Here is a 13,304-nt window from a genome sequence, read left to right as displayed (position 1 = left end):
GTAACATAATTTTAATATTGAAATTAACCTCTGCTAATAAGAAAATATTTTTGTTTTCATATGCAGTCTGAAAACAGTTTTAAAAAGGAAAACAGTGATTCCAATAAGTTACTGATTTAGATGTCAAATGGAAATAGACATAAAACTATTATGGCACAAGATTTCATATTACAAAGCCTGGGATATTACTGTCTGCATACCAGTAAGATTTCTTGCAAGCTACATATTGGCTCTGGGGAACACAATACTAATAGTGGAAACTTTGCCAACAACAACAGAAACTCTACTAAAACTTCAAAGTGAATAGAATTGGTACATTTTATAGGTTTTAGCCAAGTTGGCTAATGAACTGAAGATCTGGAAATGAAGTTACATGATTACCATGGGTAGACATTTTCCCACTTGTCAAATAAATTTCTGTAAACCTAGTATTATAACAATAACACAAAGGAATAGGCATTTCCGATAATAATATAAAGAGCCAACAGGCTGAAATGAACTGCTGCACAGGCACAGAAACCCATACAGCCAAATGATAAAACTATATCTATAAAGGGCATATAAAAAAGGTTAAGATCCATCCTTTATTATAAAAGACAAAACACATTAAAAACATTAGCACTGCAACAATCAAAGGTCAATTATTTTTTGGAATTTTTTTTTAACCTTTCCCCTATTTCTTTTGCCCTCCATTACCCTGATATCTCTCCCTGCCCTGCCCAAAAAAAAACCCAAACAAAAAACTCCAAACCACCAACTTCTATTGGTAATACAAACTAAAATCAGCAAAGAAAGCCAAGAATAAAAGAGCTTAAAGCCCAGAATCATATCTTATTACAGATATATTCTGAACTGTTTTGCAAAAAACATTCCAGAGGCCAACCGAAAGTAAAGCCACCACATACAATTGAGCCTAAGGAGCCGCTTCAAACAAAAAAAAGTTCTGAAAAACAAGTGAAGAGTAGCTATATTTAAACCTTCTGCAAAAGGCAACCTTCTGAAGTTACCTGGCAGCTCAGATGAGGGAAACTATTTAATTTCAGACCTCTGAGGACTAATCCATTACCTGCAAGACATTCAGAACTACTCCGAAGCCAGCTCACTCTACTATAATGGAACTCAATCTCCAAAAGAAAGACTCAAGTCCTGAAGTTATTAATGAAGCTACATATCAGCACATAAACAGTATTTAATTTATCATTCTACTTGCTGATTGGAAGAGTTGCCTATCTTTTTTAAACAGAAGGCAGTGCCATCTGTGGACTTCTAAGTAGCTGCAGTCCCCTCACAGCAGAAAACAGGCATAGGTTTCCAAAACACCTAATATGTAAGGGTGCCCCCGAAGTGGCAAACACTGTAATAAATCAAGACTTCTCATATAGGACCAGATACCTCAAAATTTCAATATGTTTTACAAATATTGGTATATCAACATTGGCCTAGACCTTAGAATATATCCAGATCAAAAAGTGAGCACACCAAGAAGATGCTAAAACCATAACCATTGTTATATTTTACTCTTCAGTACTATTAGTCTCTGTTTTTAAAAGCAAGAAAAAGCCCAAAACCCCATAAAATTAATGACAAGATTTAAAACTTAAACTCTAGAAATTGCTTTTGGAATCTATCCATAGTCCAAACATGGAATCAATTACTTTTCACTCTCGGTAAAGCAATCATTTAACCAAAAAAAACCCAGAAAGTGGAAGCCAACTGATTCCCAAACCCTAAAATAATTAGTCCTAAGCATTCCTCCTTCCAGCTGGAGGTTTAGAAACTTCTAAGTTCTCCGCTTTTTCTTGTAATGCTTCATTAATGTCAGCACAGAAAGTTAGATTACTAATTGTATGAGATCTAACCTGCAGGCAGGTTAGCAAGACTTACTGCCTACAAATGAACATGTTCTCCATGTATGCATCAAGTAAATCCATGAGAGTGATCCAGTTTTATTTCAGCATTTTCAGTTCAGTAAAGTTTTACACTGCTCACTTGAGTAATGGGCATCTTGTTTCTTGTTCTCGTTCTTTCCCCTGAGCTTCAATGCAACACAACCAAATGACAGGCACATTTCAACTGGTTAGTTGTCCAATTTTGTGTCAAATGATGTAAACAAACAAAACCACCACAACTGCTGTTCCTCCCTCTGACACGTATACACTAAATCCTCCACAATAAGACAAGAAAATTTCACAGCTCACCACACCTAGGCAGTGTTCTTCATTGTACAGCCACCTCGCTCCAACCTATCATTGCTCTTTGCTTGTATTAGCTGTGGAGGAATCAAGTATTTTTACACCAAAGCCAAACCTACTGATTTTAGCTAAGAACAGACAACAATCACTAGAAGGCCCAGATAGCATAAACATATGCTTTGCAGAGAAAGCAATGTTTATGAATAGACACCAACCAAAACTTAAGATCAGGCAAGGAGCCACTATAGGACAATATAGAAGTCCTCTAAAAGATATGTTTGCTTTTCAATCAAGATGCTCTGATCAAATTAAGTTTGTCATCACAAAGTGGAACCAGTGGGATCAGCCTTAGTCTAAAAGTTAACAACAACACAAAGGTAATTTTTCCAATGCTAAATAAAGTTAATTAATTTAAGCTATAGAAAAATATTTAAAGGCAATTCCTCAGCGTACGCTTTTGGTCTTATGTTTCACACAGCTCTCACATTAAATTCCTTTTCTTCTTCTGTGAGATGCCTAAAGTGACTTCACTGTGGCCAACTTGTATGGCAATGTACTCAAATGTCTGTAAAAGATACAAGAAGTATCAACAATCACATTGTTTCTGCAAAAAGTGTGTTCAAAGACTTTTATGGGAGCATCTTTTTGAAGTATGGTCATTTCTGGCAGCCAATCTTACAAAACCCCATAAATATAACAGAACCTGCCAGCTGTTTGCCAGGTTCTGCTTTCCAACACTTGGCACTTCCATGATCTGTCAGGACACACAACGAATTAGATTTAAGAATATCTTATCACACGTTTTTATTCTGCTAAAAGAGGAACAGTAGTTAGCAGATCAAAACAGAAAGAAGAAAAGAGTGGAACTACGTTATCTTTTGCTAAATCAGAATACTAGACCAACTAGGAAATTACTGTAACTTGTCCCATCTTCTCCTGTCTCAAAGAATCAGGATTCACGCTTTAGAAAAATAAATTCTCTAACTGGTTTCTCCTAACTTCTGATGAAGTACTTGAGACATAATGCCAGAAACATCTTTGGCTAAGATTTATAATACTGAATTTGATTTTACCTTTTTTGTGAGAACTTAAGGTTTAGTTTTCAAAACTATGAAAAACTATATATAAACTATATATAAAAATAACAAATAAATGAAGAGAGCTACAACTGGCTAGTTTTGAGATCAAATCTTAGTTCTGTCTTATCACCTCACTATTTCTATCTAATTCAAGCACAGAAAATCAGCAGCAATTCTTAATTTGTCTTTAGGGACACAACAGTCTATAACAGTCACAAATATGCAATGATACAAGTCTATTGCTAGGACATTTTGGAAATCAGCTATATTCAGCAGGTTTCAAACACCCCTCACTACCACAGGTCAGGTGTTTCACTGGTTTTATACCCGTTACATATTTTAAAATGCAATCATGGATTTTGCCCCCACATATTCCTCCTCAGGAAAGGCAACTCTAAAAGATTATATGTTTCCAGGTTCATAAGAGAGAGAAGAATCAGATTTACTGATCAGAAACACAGATTTTCCACAGTTTTATCTGTGGAAAAATACAATACCTCACTTACAAAATAAAGTAAAACATGAAGCTGTTCACAAATTTGACTTAAAAAAACCCTTGCCTTTTAAATGAATAAACAGATAGACTAAGGTATCAGTAAGCAGTAATATAATGCTGAGAATGAAAACAGAATTAACTTAGGTAGACAAAACTTTTGCATTGCTTGACACTATTTAGTCACAATCAAAGCCCTAATTCCCTTGTTATAATGGAGCAGAAGACATAACGCACTACATCACACTTAAATATCATTTTAATCGCATCAAAAAGACACATAGAAATCACTTAAGATTTAACTATCTGCTCATCTGTCTCTCAGAATTAATACACTGTTAGTGAAAAACACAGGTTTCCTGAACCTCACATTGTCAAAGTAAGTTTATGCAACTAAAAAGATGGTTTAAGGCCCTAAGCAAATTTGTGTAAATGATCAAAACGTAGCCACTTATCTAGGTCCTTCACTGCATACAGCAAGGAAGACCTACCAGAACATTTTTGGCAGAACAATGGCAAACATTTGAAAAGCAACGGCCAGCAATGGCAGCAGAAAACCAAAAAACAAACAACAAAATCAACCACACACCCAGAAAAAAACCTATAAAACAAAACCCACTGTATTTTTTGTCAAGGTTTGGAGCAACACTGATAAGTTGCAGTATAAAACCACAAAATCTAGAAATTATTACTAAATAAATCATCGTGGAATGTAATTTTTTAGTCTCAGTAACAGATCAATGATCCCTCATCAGATACTACAAATATGGCATTATAAAAAGATCGAATGAAATTTTAACCATTATCCTTGTATTTTGCTAAAAAAAAAAAAAATCTTTTAAACATGATCAAAATGAAACATAAGGAGGTATTGTAAAGTATGGCAATACTGTTGTGCAGATTTATAATTGCAGAAAGACATAAGAATCCTATCTTCCTCATTGTCCCTAAACAAGTGATTGCTGTAACTACCTTTATACAAAAAGCCCAATTATTTCTTTTTTTTTTTTAAGTGTTAAGTACAACTTCTGAAGTATTCATAAACTCCTGTGTAGTCAGTACTGACAGCAATTTGCCAAGCAGCAAATTATTAGGTGAAGTTGTACACTTCCACCATATGTTATTTTAACTCACATCTCATGCACGGAGAGTCAAGCTAATTGCTTTGCAGATTTCCAAACAACTAACATGTCGAACAACGTCCATCCAAGAAGCAATGCCAGCCCTAAGGAATGATTTGCTAGCTCTGGACACTACAGTTCAAGCCTTCTAGCTGCCAGATAAAGCATGCTCAGTCCCAGCTGCAGGCAGGTCTTTTAGTGGTCCTCAGAGCCTACCCCTCCCTATTTTAAAGGGCTGTAAATAGTAAAAACACACAACCAAATTTTTTTGTATTGAAATACACTGCAGCATGAAAGAGATTTTTAAAAAATGTGATGGAACATTGCACAAAACAGGCCTATCCGCTGGTACCAATTTTGAGGCAAGAGAATTTACTCAGTAAGGACTATTTTTAAACATGAAGACAAGTCCGATTTGAAAGGGAACAATGTACCAAAGTCACAGAATTAATGAGACTGGCATAAATAAAATCTGAGAAGCAATGAATGAAGAAGACAGGCATAAGAACGAACAAAGGAAAAAGCATGATTTTTTTTACTTTAAGAGTATTATGACAGACTTAATCCAAATTAAAATGGATCTCTTGGATCTGTATGGTATCATTAGAAACCAAACAGTCAGAAGTAAAAATTATTTCAGTATTTTGTCTAAGTCTGCATTTCATGACAAATGTAGATGACAAAATAATAATTAACTGCATCATAACTTAACACACTACAGCTTCAACATTCAAAGGGTTATGTTAAGTTAGGAGCACATGCAATTTCATTCTCATCCTGGCTGCAAGCTTGTGCTAAATTTGCATTAAGGGAGCAGTTTCTACTTAATGCTTGTGTCAGTACAGTTCTCTGTTAACTTTGTACTCTTTCCCACTCCTAAGAAGACACTCCAAGGAGTAAAAAAGCAGAGACATGACTACAAGGAGTTTTGCCCAGATTAAGACAAAAGTCAAACAATTTGGAAGTGGTTTGTAACAAAATTTTTGCCTTCAGATCTACCAAAAATTTTCAGTAACAAAGGCTGCATATGAAGTTATACGTAACAATTTATCAATCTGAGAAGACTGCATAGTATTTCAAGACACGAATGGCTCACAACAAGGCTTGAGGAAAGCAGCTTCTTTGCACTGCTTGATTTAAGCCTCAACAGGTTACACACATGCTCTATCTGCCAGGTCCCCTGGAAGTTCAGCAGAGATTCATCTGGTTGTGCTTTATTGTGCAGCCTGAAATTTAAGTAGCAGTTCATATGCCAAAACAGTTGGACAGCCTTATGTATTTTTTCAGCAGTGTGTATCTTTTGGATCCCACTGCATTAATATTTTAATAGTACTATCAGAATCTTATGGTAAATGATCACCATGTGCAGAAGGAATTCTCACGTAACTCCCTTGATGGAAAAGATGCAACACTCGTAACATGCTACCTTGTTCCCTTAACATTAAGGACTGATTTCCAAACCCAAAATACATCCAGTTCTTTGGAACAGAAAGCTTACACGCAGAATTGGTTTGCTTTTTATACTTATAAAAGCTTAATTTTCCAAACTGGTGTATCCAGTGGCTATCACTGAGTATAAAAAAAAAAAGTAGCTGCTACTCACGCCTTAGAGTATCCTCATAAAAATTCCTCGACAGGTGATGGACTTTACAGTCACACACATATGCCTATAAATTCAGAAATAAGCCAACTCAGCTGCATCTGGACAAATCTGCAAGGTCAGCATAAACCACAGGACCTCGAAGAATCTGTACTGCGGTTCACCCTCTAGTGTTTTACTGGGGAGTGAAAGCTTTAGTTTATTGTAATAACTACAAGGTAAACTACCCATAAATCAGACAGCAGAAGAATAACAAGAACTGCGCTGAAATCTATCTGTTGATACCAAGTACAACATTGTTTCTTTGCTATTTTATTGATTTTTGTAACATTATCCTAGAAAAGTGAACATTTGCACAACCTCCTTAATTAAGAACAGGCACAGCAGTTATAAAAAGGTAAAAAAGAAAGAAATGTTTACCCCCTTTCCCTAAGACAGATTTCACTTGAGAAAAAACACAATTTAAAACTATCTCTCAAAAATTTTTTGCCTTTGGGTTTGTCAGAGCAATAAGGATAATAACCCTTGTCAAAAACCCTGGCTGCTAAGAAGACATTTTAAAAATACCTTCTCAGAAACTTGAAGAATTCAGAAATAATACCGTTAAACAAGATATTTTATGTCAGCAGTAGTCTGCAAAGTAATGGTATTGATTTGGTAGTCCACAGGAACATTGATCCTCTTTTTCAACTTTAATTCACAATACTCTTAATGTTTGAAACCTGCCTACAAGTTATCTTGCGCAGTTCAACCATGGTAAAAAAAGGATTTAGATTTATTACTTCTATATTAATATCTACTTTTCTCCATGTAAAAGCAGCATCTTGTAGCACAGCTAAGAGAAAACAGAATTCAGACGTTCAGTTTAAGAAAGTGCTAAGGTTAAAAATAATCATTATTTATTCAAGAAAACATTTAGCAGACATGATGCAGATGTACAACAAAAAACACATTAACAATTGCTGGTATTTACTGCGGCAGAAACTTTAGGTATTCTTTTATGAGGGACAAATAAAAGCTTACGAAAATTAAACCTGAAAACATGCAAGGTTGTGTGTGTGTGTGTACATCTGTGTGTAATCAATGCAAGAACAGCATTACAGGGGAACAACGATGCTGTCTTTATAGCAAAAAGCAGTCTTCGCCGAACTTTGAGCCTGCAGCTGCAGTATCTTAGTAACATAGGTAAACCTCTCCCATATACATTCAATGACCCAGCTTCGTTTATTGCACAAATATTTTTACTTTCCAGCATTCAATTTACTCACATAATATTTTAATGTGGAGGACATTTTAATGAAAATCTATAAAGACAGTAACTTACTCTGCACAGAGAAAATTATTTATTCAGTTGTGGAGTGAAAAGCTTAAATTAACTTTCAGATCTAAAGTGGGCTGACATCAACTAACCCTCAGCAGCAGTTCCATGTCATTTCAAAACCATGTGCCAGCAGTATCTACTACTGTGTATTCCTGGCACTAGCCTCAAACAAGGGTCACATACAGAGTGAAAAAGAGTTAAAATTCCTAACAAGCATCTCATCTACTTAGAAAGATATCTAGATATAAGTAATAAATACTGTAACTAACTTCCTTTTGGATCAATGATTTTCACTTGTGTGGTAGAAATACGGGGAATATTTTTTTTCCTTTTTAAAAGAAATGAACTCCGATGAATAAAGCTTTTAGTAGATTTACATTTTTGCAGATGAAGTCTGCTATTCTCAGCAGGAAAAAAAGAACCAACTTCTGAAGTAAAGACCGTACAGCAACTACCTGTTAATCATTGTGAAATAAAGTGCACAAAGCAACAATTCAAAGGATATCTGAAATCAAAATAATAGCTTTACTTCTGCTCAGACATCAACACCCACCAAAATGTTATATTATTATGTAGCTATTTCAGACATTCTACTGATTTGAAACACAAGAAAGTCTTACAGAAAAGATGCCTTTTGTATACAATAAATGCTGTTACTTTTCCCTGTATAGCAAATGTTGTTTATATTTAAAACAGGATTTTTCTTTTTAAAATAAGAATCATGCAGTTCTAATTAAGAGAACTACCACTCAGCTTTTACACACTTATTTCACATTTTGAAAACCAGATCAGTTTGCTAGGACTGATAAATCAAAGGTAAGCCCTGTGCAAACTACGTTTTTGACTATCAGTTATACTAGCTGACATACAAACATGACCTTCCCAAACCAAAGAAGGTGACCTTGAAAGATTTAGTTTTGGTCTAAGATGTTTTCTATATTCTGAACTACAGAGGAACATCAAGAGATTTTTTTTTTTTTTTACTACCTTTTAGCATCCCATGCAAAACTAGCTGTCCCGGGACAACACTGCCATCCTCTTCACACTGTTAATTTACATTGACTACGTTCATGAATAAATTCTCATAAAAATGTTCACGCACTGGTACTGGAAAGAACTAAGTTAGGGACATCACTACTACTAAGAATCTGGGTTTATGAGCACTTGAGAACTCAATTTCCCAGTATGTATCCTTACTAGTCCTTTGGGCAAATTCCAGAACTGCAATGCAGTTATCAAGTTAATAGTTTGTCAGTCTAGGTAAAATTCTTGACCACATCTTCTGTAAACACTTAAAGCACTGCTTGAGAGAAAGCACAGCAATATTATGTCTTTTAACTGTACAAAAAGAGCAAGCAGGCCTATAATTATTCCCTTTCAGAAACTTCTTTGCAATTTTAGATAGAGAGAAGCAGTCAAGGTTCTGGAGCTTTTAAAACTTCTCAGATGAAAATTATTTTCTCCTCTTTAACACTAGGTCTGTGCAGAGCAAAACAAACAAAACGATCAAACACTTTTGCATTCATCTTGGACACCAAGAGGGCTGATGTCAGCTCTTAAGATTGATGGAATCTGAGAGAAAAATCCTCCAAGTAGCTTTCAGAGAATAGTCATATTTCATCTCTGGATTCAAAGCTTCTTTTGTTTCCATAGTTTAGTACAAATTGAGCTAAATTAGAATAATTTGGAATACAACAGCATTACATTAAAAATGTGACATTTTAAAACAATTACTTTAAATTAGAATATCTTGATGTAGAATTTTGAAAAAGTGCAAATTTGCAGGGAACTTCTCAGTAAAATTTAATTACAAGCTATATGTAAGGGAAAAAAATCTGCGCCTAGTTTTTATCGTTGGTATTATTTTATAGATGGTCATATGGATGTGAAATTACTTACCCACTGTGACATAGCAGGGTAATTCAACCCCTACAAAAAAGCTTAATTTCCCTGGTGTACAATTCAGTGTCATATCCTAGTTGGCAATGGTGACTTCCTTAGTGTGCAACTGTTACCAATTACTAGAGCACTTCACATAGAAGATTTCAAACCTTACAGTAGGACAAGCATCAATGTGATCTTACAGCCTTCACCGCACAGAGGCAGATACCAAGCCAAACGTAATGCCTCTTGCATGCCATGCACAAGCCCATGCACTCTAGTGGGAATGGAAGTCCCCAGCTACTCCAGTCAACTGAGCTGATGAAATGGTCTGCTGACTTATCTTCAGAGTCTGAAACAAGATGCCACTACAAAAATGTATATTAAACTGTAATTGAGAAACACTCTGGGATAGAAAACAGATCCAATAGCCATGGATCGTTTCCGAGAGAGGATCCTGAAGTCAGAGTCTAATTCTTAAACTATTAATTCATACTCAGTTGAAGTTACATTGGGAAAGCTCCTGATGAGAAGGAAATACAAATAAAAGCCTTCTATAAAGGGTAGTTTTATGCCAAAAGATTGTACCAAATGATCTCAAGGAGATATGCTAACTTAAGGCAAATTTGATGATATTTTATGCATTCCCAGCTGCTCTCAAATGTAAAAAGCATCTCAGAATCTGCTTTCAGATAATTAGGATATGAGACAACACAGCAAGAAAGCAGTTATGAGAAGAATTCAATTTTCCTCTAATCCAGCAGAGAATCTATCAGTTTTTCCAGCATTCTGAGGAAAGAAGAATGGGTCCTTCTATGTGAAGTGTGTTTAACGGATGATAGTTAAATACAGCATACATTGCTTTCTAATACAAATGGTACTTTAAGCTTCCCTCAGTACAGGTTTTACAAGTCCAGGAGCAGTTTCCAGTCTATTAATTTACATAAAGTGGCACAACAACTTAAGACTGTACACACGCGATGTGTAACAAAAATTGTAAAAACTAGGTCACCAACAACTTGCACCATAAGCAACTGTCCCTTAGAAAACTGATCGACAGTGATTGACATGCACAAACCCACAGTTGTAACTGCTTACACATAATCACACTGAATTTACAAGCATTTGTCAGAAGCATAGAGCATGCTCAAGAAAGGAACTTTCCTTATATAAATATAAACGTGTATGCTTAGACAGCTTAGGAATATTCAAATGAATATGGTGACAATCTAAAACCACTTGGAACTGTCACGCTACCCAGGCAAACTAGCACATTTTCATTATGCTCAAAACTGTTCCGCCTGTTAGACCTATTCAACTGACTGGAATCACAGGGGCTACATTCTCAGGAGGAGAATACCTGCTTACAAAATGTTTCACACTTTTTATGGACTTCACCATTAAAGACTTTATGACTCAAAAAGTGTAAAGGCAACTAACAAATGAATTAATAACACACCACAAACATCATAAAGAACAGCTTCTTACCTAGGAATCTATTCCCTTGCCATGCCTCTCCTCTACAGTTTAAAGGGGAGAAAAATCAACTCAAACTTGTAATTTCTCTAGAAAAGAAGTGTGAAGGAGATAGGAAGGATTAATGAAGAAGCAAGACAGGAAAGGCCTGACTAACCATATTTTAGCTATTTAGTTATATTTAGTTAGAATATTATAGACATATTGTCTCAGCTGCTCACAAGGCTTCCCAAGAAATATACAAACTGCACTCACACATACCCAGGACTTCTCTCCACCCCCAACCGCCACAGAGATTTGCTTTTGTGCAGATCCTCCTTTCCTGTCTCTCAACTGTTCAAGGACACTTCAAAGATGATCAAAAAGCTCAAAAGGAGTGTAGCTGTTTAGTCTATAGAAGAAAAGATAAATGGGAGACTTAGTCTCGTTATTCAAATGCAATGTAAGTTGCTATGAGAATGCGACTAAACTGTTCACCAGGTCTACTGCAGACAGCAAAAAGCAAGGGAGATTAAGTTAGACATTTGGAAAACTTTCAAGTTAAGAGTAAAGGACTGAACAGGCTGCCTGTGAAGGTTGTGGAATATCCACCACTGGAAGGTTTTAAAAACAGGACAGGCAAATATCTGTCAGAAGTGATTAAAGGCATAATAGATAGAATGAACTTGAGATCATAGAATGGTTTGGGTTCAAAGGGACCTTTAGAGGCAACCTGGTCCAACTCCTCTGCAATTAGCACAGACATCATCGATCAGGATGCTGAACCTCATCCAACCTGACCTTGAATGTTTCTAGGGATAGGGCTTCTACCACTTCTCTGGCCAACCCGTTCCATTGTTTCACCACCCTCACTGTAAAAAACGTATTCTGTATATTTAGTCTAAATCTGTCTTCTTTTAGTTTCAAACCACTACCCCATGTCTGGCCCCATCTTTCTTATAGGCCTTCTTTAGCACTGAAAGTCTGCAAATAAGGTCTTTCCTGTCTTTCCTTCTCCAAGCTGAACAACTTCTGCTCTTCTTCTGCTAAGGTCTTTTCATTACACCCAGTGTTACGAAAATATTTCCCTTTTGCATATCACTTCATTTAACTTCAAACAACGCGTAGTAAAGCCTACTCTTCTAACTGTGACACTTTGACATTTCAAGTGTCATTATTTGGTCTAGACGGGTCTTGGATAAAACTTATCTCCTATTTTGCATCTCAATTCATCTTTTTTTCTTGCCAATTCAAGATCTACTCTTCAGTCTCATGCCATTATCTGAATTCTTGACATCCAGAATGCACAAGCTACCTCTGCTGCTTCTTAGGGCTTTTACAGAAATGAACAGAGTAACATGGCATCCATGAAATTATTTATTCTACTTTAATGGGGTGGACAGGGACCTGAAAAAGGGGTACTTTTCTGAATTGATTCTACTGCTAATTAGTAAATTTGCACAGACCAGTAATGTCAAAAATGCTCTATTGATTCAGAAAGAAAACACACAAATCACTACGCTGATTATAATCTTATGTTATCTCTTACTATCTTCTAATACAAAATAACATGGTTCTGTAGTACAAAATGTGCTGTATAATAAAAGGATGGAAATATTTCGCGACATTTCTACAATATTTCCAGGAACTGATTTTAAAGCCTCATACCAGATGAAATGACTGTACTGTTATCTCAATATATTCCAAGCAAATACAAAAACAAAGGTTTTTTTACTTTCTACTTTAGTCCTAATTTAAGAAACACCACTGCAACTCCCAACATCAGAAACAACCAGGTCTCTATGGAGTTTACTGAACAAAAACAAACAAAAAATTAGGAGATAATTTGGAAATACCAATCAATTTATTGCCATGGTGTATCACTAAATTAGGAATTCATGCATCAAGCATATAGCATGAAATTTCGGTGATAAACATTACAGTTTAACATTTCAACATTCTCTGAATTAGGACTCGCTGCTTCAAAAATGTGATCCTACCAAGGATGTTAAACAGGGAAAGAAAGAAAGAACAAAAGCAGGGAAAGGGAGGAATGACACCAACATGCCTTGCATGATGGAGCATTAATCATATGACATTTTATAGTACTCTTTTTAAGAAAACACAATATTGTGAAACTTTCAGGTCAGCAGAAAAATCAA

General features: G+C 35.6%; 1 protein-coding gene across 3 annotated transcripts in view; it reads right to left on the bottom strand.

Moving 5' to 3' along the window:
* The window catches only part of AIMP1 (aminoacyl tRNA synthetase complex interacting multifunctional protein 1), a 35,593-nt gene that overhangs the window by 19,206 nt on the left and 3,083 nt on the right, over positions 1-13,304 (bottom strand). The gene's annotated exons all lie outside the window — the stretch shown is intronic.

The sequence above is a fragment of the Cuculus canorus genome, chromosome 4 (genome assembly GCF_017976375.1).
Source record: "Cuculus canorus isolate bCucCan1 chromosome 4, bCucCan1.pri, whole genome shotgun sequence".
NCBI lineage: Eukaryota > Metazoa > Chordata > Aves > Cuculiformes > Cuculidae > Cuculus > Cuculus canorus.
Note: the sequence above shows the minus strand (reverse complement) of the source record. Positions and strands in the feature narration are given on the sequence as shown.